General features: G+C 37.7%; 1 long non-coding RNA gene across 2 annotated transcripts in view; it reads left to right on the top strand.

The window, feature by feature from the left end:
- The first annotated feature begins 1563 nt into the window (after nt 1-1563).
- Nucleotides 1564-12722, top strand: part of LOC111773178 (uncharacterized) — a 103078-nt gene continuing 91919 nt past the window's right edge. The window contains exon 1 of one of the 2 annotated variants that reach the window (XR_002807438.2): nt 1564-1826. This is a non-coding gene — a long non-coding RNA (uncharacterized lncRNA). The remainder of the gene's footprint in view (nt 1827-12722) is intronic. The other variant, XR_002807439.2, reaches the window with a different exon arrangement.

Here is a 12722-nt window from a genome sequence, read left to right on the forward strand (position 1 = left end):
CAACATAAATTTTCCCATTCATATGCCTCTTTATATTTTATGTTTAGATCTATGAAATTTCCCACAAAAATCATGATTATGATTTAGTTTGTTTAGTATCCTTTACTGAAAATCCAAAAAGAATACTTTGGTGGAGGGCTACCTCAAGTTTCAGGAAAAATTATCCTCTTAATTACTTATACATTTAACCTTTATTTTCTTGTTACAATATATTGCAGTTCTTAACTTCCAGCTGCCCTAGGATTCCTGGCTAACTGTTTGCTTTTCTTAAAAAGAACCTCTACCCTAACAAGATGTTTCTGTAACTTAAATCTATCTAACTGAATGTAAAAAATTACTCCGAAGAATATAAATACAAGCACTTTCCATTAGGAATTTCACTCAAAAGTATTTTTCATCTAATAAAAGCTAGTGAAGAGATACTATGAGGAAGAAACAGCAAATAACTCTTAATCCTTTCTTATTCCCATGAACGATTTCATTACTTATTTAATCATATGATGTCTTTCTCAGTCTTTGAAGTATTATGCTTGAGGATAAAAGTTTTATAACAACAACATTATTATTTGTAGTGTTATCTTGTTGAATTAAAAAGTGTAAGGGAAATATGATGCAGTTGTATCTGTACTCAGCACTATTATTTACCCTTTCTCTCCTGACCTCCATTTGAATATGAGTTAAATCATGATTTCCACTTAGATCCAAAGTAATGCAAATTGAGTTTACTTGAAACAAAGCCACTTTATTGAGTATGTTCTAACATTGAAACTGTAGCAGACAGAATGCTTCCTTGGTCATTTACCTGTAATTCTAAGTCCAAAGTTAACATAGCCTGTTCTGGTAGTGTAGTGGTTAAGGGAGCCCTGTGGTCTGGGTTTGTTTCCCTCTAAGGGACCCCAACACCTATTCGTCCACTGTCATACTACGGTGTTGCTATGATGCTGAAAACTATGCAACCTGGGTATTTCAAATACCAGAGGGTCACTCATGGTGGACAGGTTTCAGTAGAGCTTCCAGACTAAGACGGACTAGGAAGAAGGACCTGGCCACCTGCTTCCAAAAAACTTGGCCATGAAAACTTATGAGCTTATGAATAGCAGTGTACAGCCCTGGAAAGTGAGAAGCAGATGGAGCCACAAGACCTGGCAGGGTTCCACTCTGCTGTACACAGGGTCAGGATCACTAGGAGTCAGAATCCACTCGACGGCACTAACAACAACAAAAAGTTAACATCCATAGAAGTTAGGTAGACCGCATCTCAATTTAAGTGTCCCGAATTAAATACTTTTATGTTAATCAACATTTAGCCAGATATTTAGCAGTAAAATCAAATCCCACGTTATTTCTTTGTTTGTCAAATAAAGCAAAGACAACATTAATGTGAGTTTATGGGTGCTCATTTACATTTTAGTTTCCTTCTTGGCTTTCAACTCGTGGCCTGCTTTGTCCTCAGTTATTCTGCTTTGTCCTCAAAAATGAATGGAGACGTTTCTCACAATTTAATTTGCATTTGGGATAACATCCAATGCTTTTGTGAAAAAAGTGGCCTGATGACAATTTTACTGGTTTGGTTTTACTTTTGAAAGAGAAAAATAGCAAGTTTCCATCTCTCTTTAATTTTTCTTTTTACGGGTGAGAATGCTAAATGACAGCACTGTGGACCAAGTTCAGCTTTTCACATTGAGAAAACTGACTAATGGACCATCTGATAAAAGTACTGCTACCATTTGAGCATTGCAATACCTTCTGTCTTCCAAAAGACATCGAAACGACTATGAAACTTGGAAACCGGGAACTAAAGGAACATTTGTCATTTTGTTCAACAGGTAAGTTAACCCCAAATTTTTAAATATTTTTGAAAAACTGTGCTGAGAAAGGCAAGTATCCATCAGAATCTAAAAGGCAGAATTGAAAATGGAGTCAGAGTTTACAAACAGCTGTAGCCACAATCTAAGGTATTTACAGATTTGAGGTTTGTGAAAGACCTCGTTCTTCTTCTCATATCCCCATGATAATCACTATCATGATTGTTTTCAATATTTTTTATTATCAATTCTGACTAGTAATAATAAAAAGTAATAATTCTTGATATCTGTCTTACACCTGGTACATTTTAATGCACCCTTAAATACATGCTTTCATTTAATTCTCACATCAAACCTATGCAATAGATATATGCCCATTTTACTGACAAATGGGCTGGGTCTTGAAGAAGTTAAGAAACTTTGCCTCTGACCACACAGCTAGTAATTGGCAGAGCTGGTATTTGAACTATGGTCAACTTGATTTAGAGTCTTAGCTTAACAATTACATATATCAATATAATATATATCTTATTGTAAAGAAGAAGAGTTGCCTGAAATTTGAAATCTATAGGGTCTGGTTTGAATTTTCCTTAATTTGATAACATACCTATTTTTAGCTTGATTTGTTGAGTTTCATTGTACCTGCCTAGATGTTAATATTTGAAGAATCAAGAGAATTATATAAATGAGATGCACAGGTTGAATGTGCAAGTGGAAAATCCTATTTGCTTTTCATAGAGGTTTTGGCAAACATTTTAAGGAAAAATAATCTGAGAATCTCCATGACAAACAAAGGCGAGGTATTTCATTTAACTCTTAGAGTGAAAGTGCCCATTTCTATACATGGAGTCCTATGTTAGCATTTGAAGTGTGTGTCTCAGGGGGACGTACAGGGCTCCTTTGTCCACTGCTTAGAGATATCATATGGAGTGTTTGGAAGAGCACAGATCATTTTGTGTCCTTCTCCAATATCTTGTCATTCTCAGAGATGCCAAATTGCCCTCTAGAAAGTTTAGAAAGTATATACCAGTTTTCTCTTTCCAGTAGGGTATAAGACAATTCCAAAAACAATCACCTAAAATAAATCTATATATATGATTCAGACTTTTACTATTTGTTTTAAAGTTGTGATCAAATGTCTGTGGTTCTAGGGAAGTAATCTAAAAAGACTAGGATCTACAGAGATCACTGTTCCAATTACACAAAAGGACTCTGACACACGTTTATAGGTATACATTAATTTTATTAGGCTGCGTAGTTATTAGGCATAAATGTAAAACAGTTCACATAAATAATTCTAATGCTTCTTTTACTACCAAATCAAGATTCCTCAGCCTATGAAATCAATTTTCCAGCACATATTTTTAAAGTTGTCAGAGTTGATGGTTTCTTTGCATATCACAGTACTAGTTAACAATCTCTGACCACCTAGAACTCTTGTGTATTTCAGATACTGGAGTTCAGCTTCCGAGTGAGAATTTCTTTTGCCTAACAATGAAGTTCTCTGTGGTTTGCCACTGAGAATTCCAACTCTACCAGCTCTTTACTTCCCTAACTCTGGGCTCCTAGATCTCAAAATTTCTGAAGTGATATGCATATTCCTTGCCTTAGCATCAGCACCACCTGAAGTATTTTATAAAAATACGTATACTCAAATTCTCTCCTAAACTACAGAATTAGAATCTCTGTGCATGAGGGAAATACTTAAACCAGTTTTCAGATATGTCTGATGCAGACTAGAGTTCCCAAATCAGCTGTACTGAGTTGGAGGTTTTGAGAGTGCAGGCAAATTACATCACGGACCTAAGATTTTTGAATGTGTGATGAAGATATTGTAGGAAGAAAGAGCATGCTCAGACCAACGAGGAAAATAGTGAGAAAATCTCAGCATTTAGCCTTTTCTGAATCTCACTTTCTCAAATTTATAATGAAGAAATACGAGGACTGTTTGAGTATTATATGTGTAGTGGAAATAAAGCACTTGGTGTAGAGTGTTACACCACAGTAAGTGCTCATTAATTGTTGCCTTGTGATATCCATTCATTTGTTCAACTAATTTTTAAGTGCCTACAGTGGTCAAGCCCTATGCTAAATACTGAGACTACAAAGATGATCAAAAGCAGACATGGCTTCCCTTCAAGGGGCATACAGAGCATTGGTAAAGACAGATAATAACCAAATATATATAAAAACGAATATAAGACAACAACTGAGACAAACATTACCAAGGGGAGAGAGACGGTGTTAAGGGAGTAAGAGAGAATTTGACCTAATCAGACTACTGGAACAAAATATATTTCTCACAGAAATCCAAAGGAAGAGTCAAAGGGTTGGAGAATTGGAGGATTTTAGGCAAAAGGATCAGCATGTGTTTTACAACTCTGTGGTTACTATAAATGCCTATGTTCAGTGATTTTTGCCTCATGAGTCATTAGACCTATCACCCTTTTATGGATGAGAAAACTGAGGCTTAGAGAAGTTAATGCACGTGGGCAAAGTGAGGCATGATTTATCAAGTGATGGGTTTACAATTAGAAATGCATTTGTTTTTGTTTGAAGCTTATGATCTTTCTTTTTCATTTGGACTTTAGTATATTTCAAAGGGCAAAAGACAGTAACACCTTCTCAGTCTTTGCTTACGGAAGGGTGCTGGAAATCAAGCTTTAAGTCTATAAAGTAAGAAGGAAGGAGGAAAAGGGAAAGAAAAGAGGAGTATAAAAATACACAGCATCACAATTTTGCTGTGGGTTGAGAACCACTGGTGTGAATCACTTTGTGGAAGAAATGGCAAGTAAAAGCCTCTGGAATTTCCATTCTCTCCCCAAAGAGTAAATCAAAATCAACTCTGTATCTCTCGAGGAATTTTAGATGTTAATGCCACTACTATAGGCTTGAAAGTGAAGATTGATGATTCTAATCACATCCCTAGTTAGATTAACACACAAGACAGATGTATCTCGGAGGATGATGGTGGCTTATTATAAACTTAATCATGTGGTGAATTCAATTACAGTTGCTTTTCTTGATGAAGTCTCCTTAGTTGAGAAAATTACTACAGCCCATTGAATCTGTTGTGTGGCTATTAAACTGATGAATATTCTCCCCCTTTGTCCAGTAAATAAAAAATAATAGAAGCCGTTTGTTCTTACCTGGAAGGGAAAACAGTACACTTTTACTGTTTTGCCTCTGGGTCTGATCAATTGTCCAGCTTTGTGCTACAATTTTGTCTAAAAGAAATGTGACTATATCACTGTCCCACTGAATGTCATGTTAGTTCACCACGTTTATTACATCCTGATAGTATGAGGAGAAAAGGAAGTAGAAGAAACCCTGGAAGCCTTGGTAAGACATCATGCCAAGTGCCAGAAGAAGAGGATAAGAATCTTGATAATATAGCATCCTGTCAACTCTTTTTGAAGTATGTGGGAATATCAAGATTTTTTCTTCAAAGTGAGAAACAAGTCATTATTCATTGAGATGTACCACTAAGAAAGCGATACAATTCTTTGAAATTTTTTTTGTAGGTATGCTTTAGAGGTAATGCATTTTACATCTGCATGTGTTCTATGACCCTGAAGATATCCAGAGCAAGAGAAGTGCTCTCTAACTGGTCCAGGAAAGCTGTTGTGCCACTCTACTTAACGATCTAGCAGATATTGTGATGATAACTTTTCTGGGGCAGATTGGAAAGTTGAGTGAAAATAAGTCAAGCTCTAAGAGGAGAATCCATAACAGAGAGGAAGCAAAATAATTCCCTTTGGGCAAAAAACTGTACTCGTATTAAGAAGCAGCTCTTATTTGTAACTAGTTCAGTAGAGACCCAAGGACCAGGGGATGAAATGACCTGAGTTGCCTCTCATAAATTGGTACTATCATACCTGCCTAGCACTAAGTTAGGGGGTGCCCTGCAGCACTCCATCATCAAATGCAATGTCAAACCAGCAGATGCTGAAGGCACAGGAAAGTTGCCTGAGTAGGTAGTTCAAGCCTTCAGCCTGCCTACCTCTTCTCACTGCTAACCCTTTGTGAACCCACATTCATGGCTATGTGGAGAGTTTGTTATCACCTGTTTATTGAGGAGAAGATTCAAGTCAGAATTACGGATGGTGCTGCTTGATATATAGTGCTCCTGAAGGACAGTGCGAAGGAAAATTCTCTAGGTGGGCTTAATTTCAAAGCTATCATATTGTCCTCTTTGGCAGAAGAAAAGGCTTGTGATAAAGAACTGTGTGACTCGTGGGTATTGACTAAGATTGTTAGATAATTAGAGTCTTGGAAACAGAATAATTCAAGGATTGGTGGTGACAAGAAGGTCTAAGGAAAGGCAAATGTTTTTTGGATTTCCCAGAGTGGCCCCAGAGGGAGAGAATATTTGAGTCTTATGTGAATTCTCATCAAAAGCACCCTATGGAAAGGACAAGATGACCATTCTATGGATGTCAATCAATCTCATTCTCCAGTCACTCCAGTGCTTGTTTATTGAATTAGTTCATTCAACCAGTCAACAAATATTTACCAAATCCCTACATGTTCTGCACACTGTTTCAGGAATAACACTGTTTAGCATAACATAAATAACAAGCAAAAAAGTCCTTGCTCTTATGGAACTCATAAATTCTTACAGTAGGAAGAGAAGTATCAATTAAAATTATACATACCATGATAGTTGCTAAGAAGAAAAAACTGAAGAAGCATCAGTATATGGAGAGTAATGAAGTGATATTTTAGATATTGTTTGGGAAACTTCACACTAATAAGGGGTAAGTGCATTACAGAGAGTTTGTAATAAATGGCAGGAATATGCTTGGTTTGTTCAAGAAACATCAGAGGCCTATTTGACAGCAAGATAGGAGAGAAGTGGAGAAGGCAGAGGCCCGATAATGTAGGGTCTTGTAAACCATGATAAAGACTTTGGATTTAATTCCAAGGTGAGAAGACACTAGAGGGTTTCAGTTAGAAGAGTAACATGCTATGACTTATGGTTTAAAAGGGTCGTTTGGGGGCTGGGCCAGTGGTGTAGTGGTTAAGTTTGCATACTCTGCTTTGGCGGCCCAGGGTTCACGAGTCCATATCCCAGGAGCAGACCAATACACGGCTCATCAAGCCATGTGGAGGTGGTGTCCCACATACAAAAAGAGGAAGATTGACACAGATGTTAGTTCTGGGCCAATCTTCCTCACCAAAATTAAAAATAAATAAATAAATAAATAATAAATAAAAGGATCATTTAGAATGCTGTGTGAGAAATAGATTATAGGGGGTAAGGGGAAAGAAGGAAACAGGTTAGGAAACTATTCAATTGTTTGGGAAAAGGGATAATCGATTAGAATAGGATGGTTGTGGGCAACGTGGTAAGAAGTGCATGGATTCTGAATATTCTTTGAAAGTAGAGCAAACAGAATTTGGTAATGGATTTGATGTGGGTATGAGTAAAAATGAGGTGTCAAGGATGACTCCAAAGTTTTCAGTCTGAGCAACAGAGTGATAAAGTTGACATTTACTGAGATGAGGAGGATGTTATGGGGAATGTAGTGTAGGATAAGAAGAAAAAAATTTTGGACATATTATTTTTGAGATTCCTAGTAAATAACTACATGGAGATATTGTAGGTAGTTATATGGGTGTGGAATTTAGAGAGGAGGTCTGAACATATAAATATGGGAATTTCTAGCATATAAAGGAAATTTGAAGCTAAGAGATTAGGTGACATCATCGCTAAAGGGAGTGTAGATAGGGAAATAATGTCTATGGATAGAGCCCTGGGGAGCTGCAGTGATTAGAAGTTGGGAGATGAGAAGGATTTAGCAAAGAGGAGAAGTGAAGTAGGAAGAAAATGGAGAAAGTCGGGTTCCAGGGGCCAAAATAAGCAAAGTTTCAAGGAGGAGAGTTGAGGAGGTTGAGCAGAATGTGGACTGATTACTGACCATTGGATTTGTCCAAATGTAAGCTTTTAGTTTTCTTAAAAAGAGCTATTTAAGTCCAGTGGTGAGTATGAATGCCAGACTGGATCAGGTTCAAGAGTGCATTGGAGATAAGAAAGCGAAAATAGTTAACACTAAAAGCTCCTTTGAAGAGAATAAATAGGCTAATGAAGAAAGTGATTATGATGTAAGGGATGGACCTAAGCACGAGCCCAACAACATGTAGTTTCCTTACTAGAAATAGGAATCTGGATACCATCATTGTTTAGTGGTCATCTGCAATTGGAAAGTCCAACACTGGGCCCTTGATTTAGTGCTAACTCTAGAGAGACCTGTCCTCTACTTTGTAGCAGTTTGACTTTATTAGATTCCTTCCATCTTGGAGGAGGCAGCAATTTGCCTCCTCCTGGGTTCAGATTGATTTTCCTCCTGTATTATGCTCTTGCCAGAACCAACTCTACTCAAAAAACTGCTGAATGCAGTTTACTTTACAGTATCCTATACCACATTGTTTCTTCCTAAGGAACTCATGTTAGAGTGAAAGAAGCAAGGAGATGGGATGCTGTTCATGAGATTCACTGGTGTTATGTACCTGAGCACCTAGAAGCAGCTGGTGTTTTATAAACAGTAGGATACCCTATTGAAAACTCATGCCAGGGACCAGCCTGGCGGCACAGCGGTTAAGTTCGGACGGTCTGCTTCGGTGGCCTGGGGTTCGCCGGTTCGGATCCCGGGTGTGGACATGGCACCACTTGGCAAGTCATGCTGTGGCAGGCATCCCACATATAAAGTAGAGGAAGATGGGCATGGATGTTAGCTCAGGGCCAGTCTTCCTCAGCAAAAAGAGGAGGATTGGCAGCAGATGTTAGCTCAGGGCTAATATTCCTCAAAAAAAAAAAAAAAAAAAAAGAAGAAGAACTCATGCCAGGTAGGAGAAAGTCTTTTCTTATAGAATGTAACATATGTCTGAATCAACTACTGACATATGTTGCTGTTTCTTACATGACTGAAATTCATGGATTCAGGAACAAAACCATGGTTGCCCTAACTATTTTAACTGACTTGCAAAATCTTTCCTTTTCTTCTCTAAGATGCCAGTTTCTGACTTTAGCTTAAGTAGGAAATGCTTCTAGAAACACACCAATTGTTTGTTTAATTGAAAGTAGAGACCTGCCCATTTCATGCTTCTCAGGTCACTAGGAGGACAGGAAAAAAAGGGGTTACAATATTTGGTTAGAGTAATTGATTCTGACAGGAAGTGGAAAGAGGGTTGCTGCTGTTCAGAGGGGGAATTCTATGGGATATGCCTATTATGACCAATGCCATTGGTAAAATGCAAGTCATGAACCACATAATGACGTTTTGTTCAGGGATAGACTGCGTATATGTCAGAGGTCCCATAAGATTATAATGGAGCTAAAAAGTTCCTGTGGCATAATGATGTCATAGTGATCATAATGTCTAGTGCAACGCATTACTCACATGTTTGTGGTGAGGCTGGTGTAAACAAACCTACTGTGCTGCTAGTTGTATAAGAGTATAGCACATACAATGTATAAAAGTATAGCACATACAATCATGTACAGTACGTAATACTTGATAATGATAATGAACGATTATGTTACTAGTTTCCGTATTTGCTATACTATACTTTTTATCATTATTCTAGAGTGTACTCTGTATGACAAAGTTTACTGTAAAACGGTATGCTGTGTTATGCTGGCAGCAGCCTCATATATCCTGTGTTTACATCTCTTGATTGTATTATTTTCTCTTGTGCCTGATTTGATCTTGTGTTGTTTTGTTCATCATGGCCCCTAAGTGTACAAATCCACTGCTGACGTTGCCAGTAAGAGGCCATGTCAAGTGATTGACCTGGAAACAAAATTAAAAGTGATTAAGGACGACGAAGGTGGAAAATCAGTGCCAGTTAGTGCTCACCAGCCAGGCACTTCCCATTCAACAATATCTACAATCTTCTTTGAAGAACAGGAACAGAGTAACAGAAGCTGTTACTTCATCTAAGGCAACAAAACTAGGAAAAATTGGAAGGGCCTATATCAGACATGGAGAAACTTCTAATCCCTGGGTTGAAGACCAGACACAGAAGCATATTCCTCTCAGCACCATGATGATCATGACAAGGCAAAAAGTTTGTTTGTGATGTTGAAAGAAAAGACTGGATCTGCCTTACAATGCTGAATTTATTGCTGGCTGTGGGTGGTTTAAACAATTCAAGAATGGTTATTCACCACATAATGTGAAAGTAGGTGGTGAGTCTGTGAGTGCTGATGTGAAGGCAGCTGAAGAATTTTTGGAAACTGTAGATACACGGATTGTGGAGGAAAATTACTTACCAGAGCAAATATTCAATATAGATGAAAACTGCCTGTTCTGGAAACGGTTGCCTGAAAGAACTTTCATCCTTAAGGAGGCCAGGTCAATGCCAGGTTTCAAGGCTTTTAAGGACAGGATAACGGTCTTGCCTGGGGGCAATCTTGCAGGCTTCTAATTGAAATCCTTTGTGATCTGGCACAGTGAGCACTCTAGGGCCTGCAAACACACACTGCCAGTGTACTACAGGAGCAATAAAAAGTCAGGGATGACGCAGCTCCTCTTCTAAGATGCCCTTCTGAATTGCTATGCCAGAGAAATGGAGAAGTGCTGTTTGGAGAATAACATATCTTTCAAGATTTTGTTTAGTTTTGATAATGCTTCTGGACATCCTCCTTTTGTTGGTGATCTTCATCCCAATTTTAAAGCAGTATTTCTCCCTCCAAATATCACCTCTTTTATTCAATCAATGGATCAAGGAGTTATAGCAGCTTATAAGGAATACTACCTGAGAAGGACCTTTGCCCAGGCTATTGGTGCTACTGAGGAAGACATTAATGCAATTCTGGAAAGATTACAACATCTATGACTGAATCAAGAATCTTGATTGGACTTGGTGTGACGTTACCAAGGAGTGTAGGAATGGCATCTGGAAGAAGACACTCCTGAGGTTCATCCATGACTTCAAAGATTTGCCAAAGATGACGAGGTTGTGAAAATCAACAAGGCTGTGGTTGAGATGGCAAACAACTTTAACCTGGGTGTGGATGAGGACAATACTGAGTGGCTCCTAGAGGTGGTTCCTGATGTATTGATTAAAGAAGAGTTGTTAGGACTGGAAGAGGAATGCATAGCTGAAGAAGAGGCAAAGAACAGGAAACTGTAGGAGAAGAAAAAGAAGAAGGACCCCCAAGAAAATTCATAGTAAAGCGTTTGGGAGAAGCTTTTACAGACTTCAACAAGCTTCTTAAAAAGCATGAAAACATAGGTCCCAACACCAAAAGGTTTTTATTAGTAGAGAGGAATGTTCGTGGTGCATTATCTGCTTACAAGCAAATCTATGATGAAAAAAGAAACAAACCAAGCAAACCACCATGGGCATACTTCTGAAAAGAGTGACACCTCCTCAGGAAGAGCCTCAGGCAGGTCCTTCAGGAAGTATTCTAGAAGAAGACACTGCTATGATAGGAGACGACAGCTCCATGTGTGTTATTGCCCCTGAACACCTTCCAGCGGGACAAGTTGTGGGAATGGAAGACAGTGATATTGATGTTCCTGACCCTGTGTAGGCCTAGGTTAATGTGTATGGTTGTATCTTCTCTTAACAAAAAATTTTAAAATAAAAAATTTAAAAAATAGAGAAAAGCTTATAGAATAAGAATGCAAAGAAGGTAAATATTTTTGTACAGCTGTACAATGTGTTTGTGTTTTAAGCTGTGTTATTACAAAAGAGTCAAAAAGTTAAAAAAATTAAAAAGTTTGTAAAGTAAAATAGTTACAATAAGCCAAGGCTAACTTATTGAAGAAAGAAAAATATTTTTTATAAATTTAGTGTAGCCTAAGGGTACAGTGTTTATAAAGTCTGCAGTGCTGTCCAGTAGCGTCCTAGGCCTCCACATTCACTCACCACTCACTCACTGATTCACCCCGTCCTGCAAGCTCCATTCGTAGTGAGTGCCCTAAACAGGCGTACCATTTTTTATCTTTTATACTGTGCCTTTTCTATGTTTAGATACATAAATACTCACCATTGTGTTACAGTTTTCTATATATTCAGCACAGTAATACGCTGTGCATGTTTGTAGCCTGGGAGCAATAGGCTATACCATACAGCCTAGATGTGTAGGAGGCTATATCATCCAGGTTTGTGTAAGTACACTCTGTGGTGTTCACACAACGACGAAATTGCCTAATAACGCGTTTCTCAGAACGTTTTCCCATCTTTAAGCAATGCGTGACTGTACAGGATTAGAACAACTCCATGTGGGCAGAACCATAAGATCCCTCTGGAATAAAGATTTGGATTATCCCACTAGGTAAATCACAAAGTGAAAATCATTTTCTCTTAGGTATATTTTGATTTAAAATCTTAATTCTAAAGCACTATGGACGGCCTAAATCTGTTGGAAACAACACATTTTGTTGGACACAACACATTTTCTATTGCTTAAGAGATAAGGGAGGGTGTTAATTATTTTTAAAATTACAATTTAGGGAGCAATGACACTTTCCAAAGAGAAAACCATTTGCTAATGGAGAATGAAACTTAGGGTTTTCTGAAATGTCACTAAGAGTACATCACAAAGCAAGAGAGGAAATTAGTAAAATTTGACTTATGATTTAATATTCTATGTTGAGGTTAGTCAGTGAAATATCTGATTTGTTAAGCTGAAGCAGACCGATCAACATTTTTAGCCTGATTCAATTTCTTTCAGACATGGAGACACAGTCTTCAATGAAATCTCAAAATCAAAGGATGCACTTTCTCTATGCTTTAATTTGCCATAATTAAAATAAGGGCAAAGCTTCATCTTCCTTATTTATCATACCTACAAATATGTGCATTAATTCAAATTTTGCAATGGAAAGAAAACGGCAGTTTTGTGACATGGAATATCTAACTTGAAATTGGTCACCTATATTTTTTCTTTAAATAAGATGA

This window comes from Equus caballus, chromosome 4 (assembly GCF_041296265.1).
Source record: "Equus caballus isolate H_3958 breed thoroughbred chromosome 4, TB-T2T, whole genome shotgun sequence".
Classification (NCBI taxonomy): domain Eukaryota; kingdom Metazoa; phylum Chordata; class Mammalia; order Perissodactyla; family Equidae; genus Equus; species Equus caballus.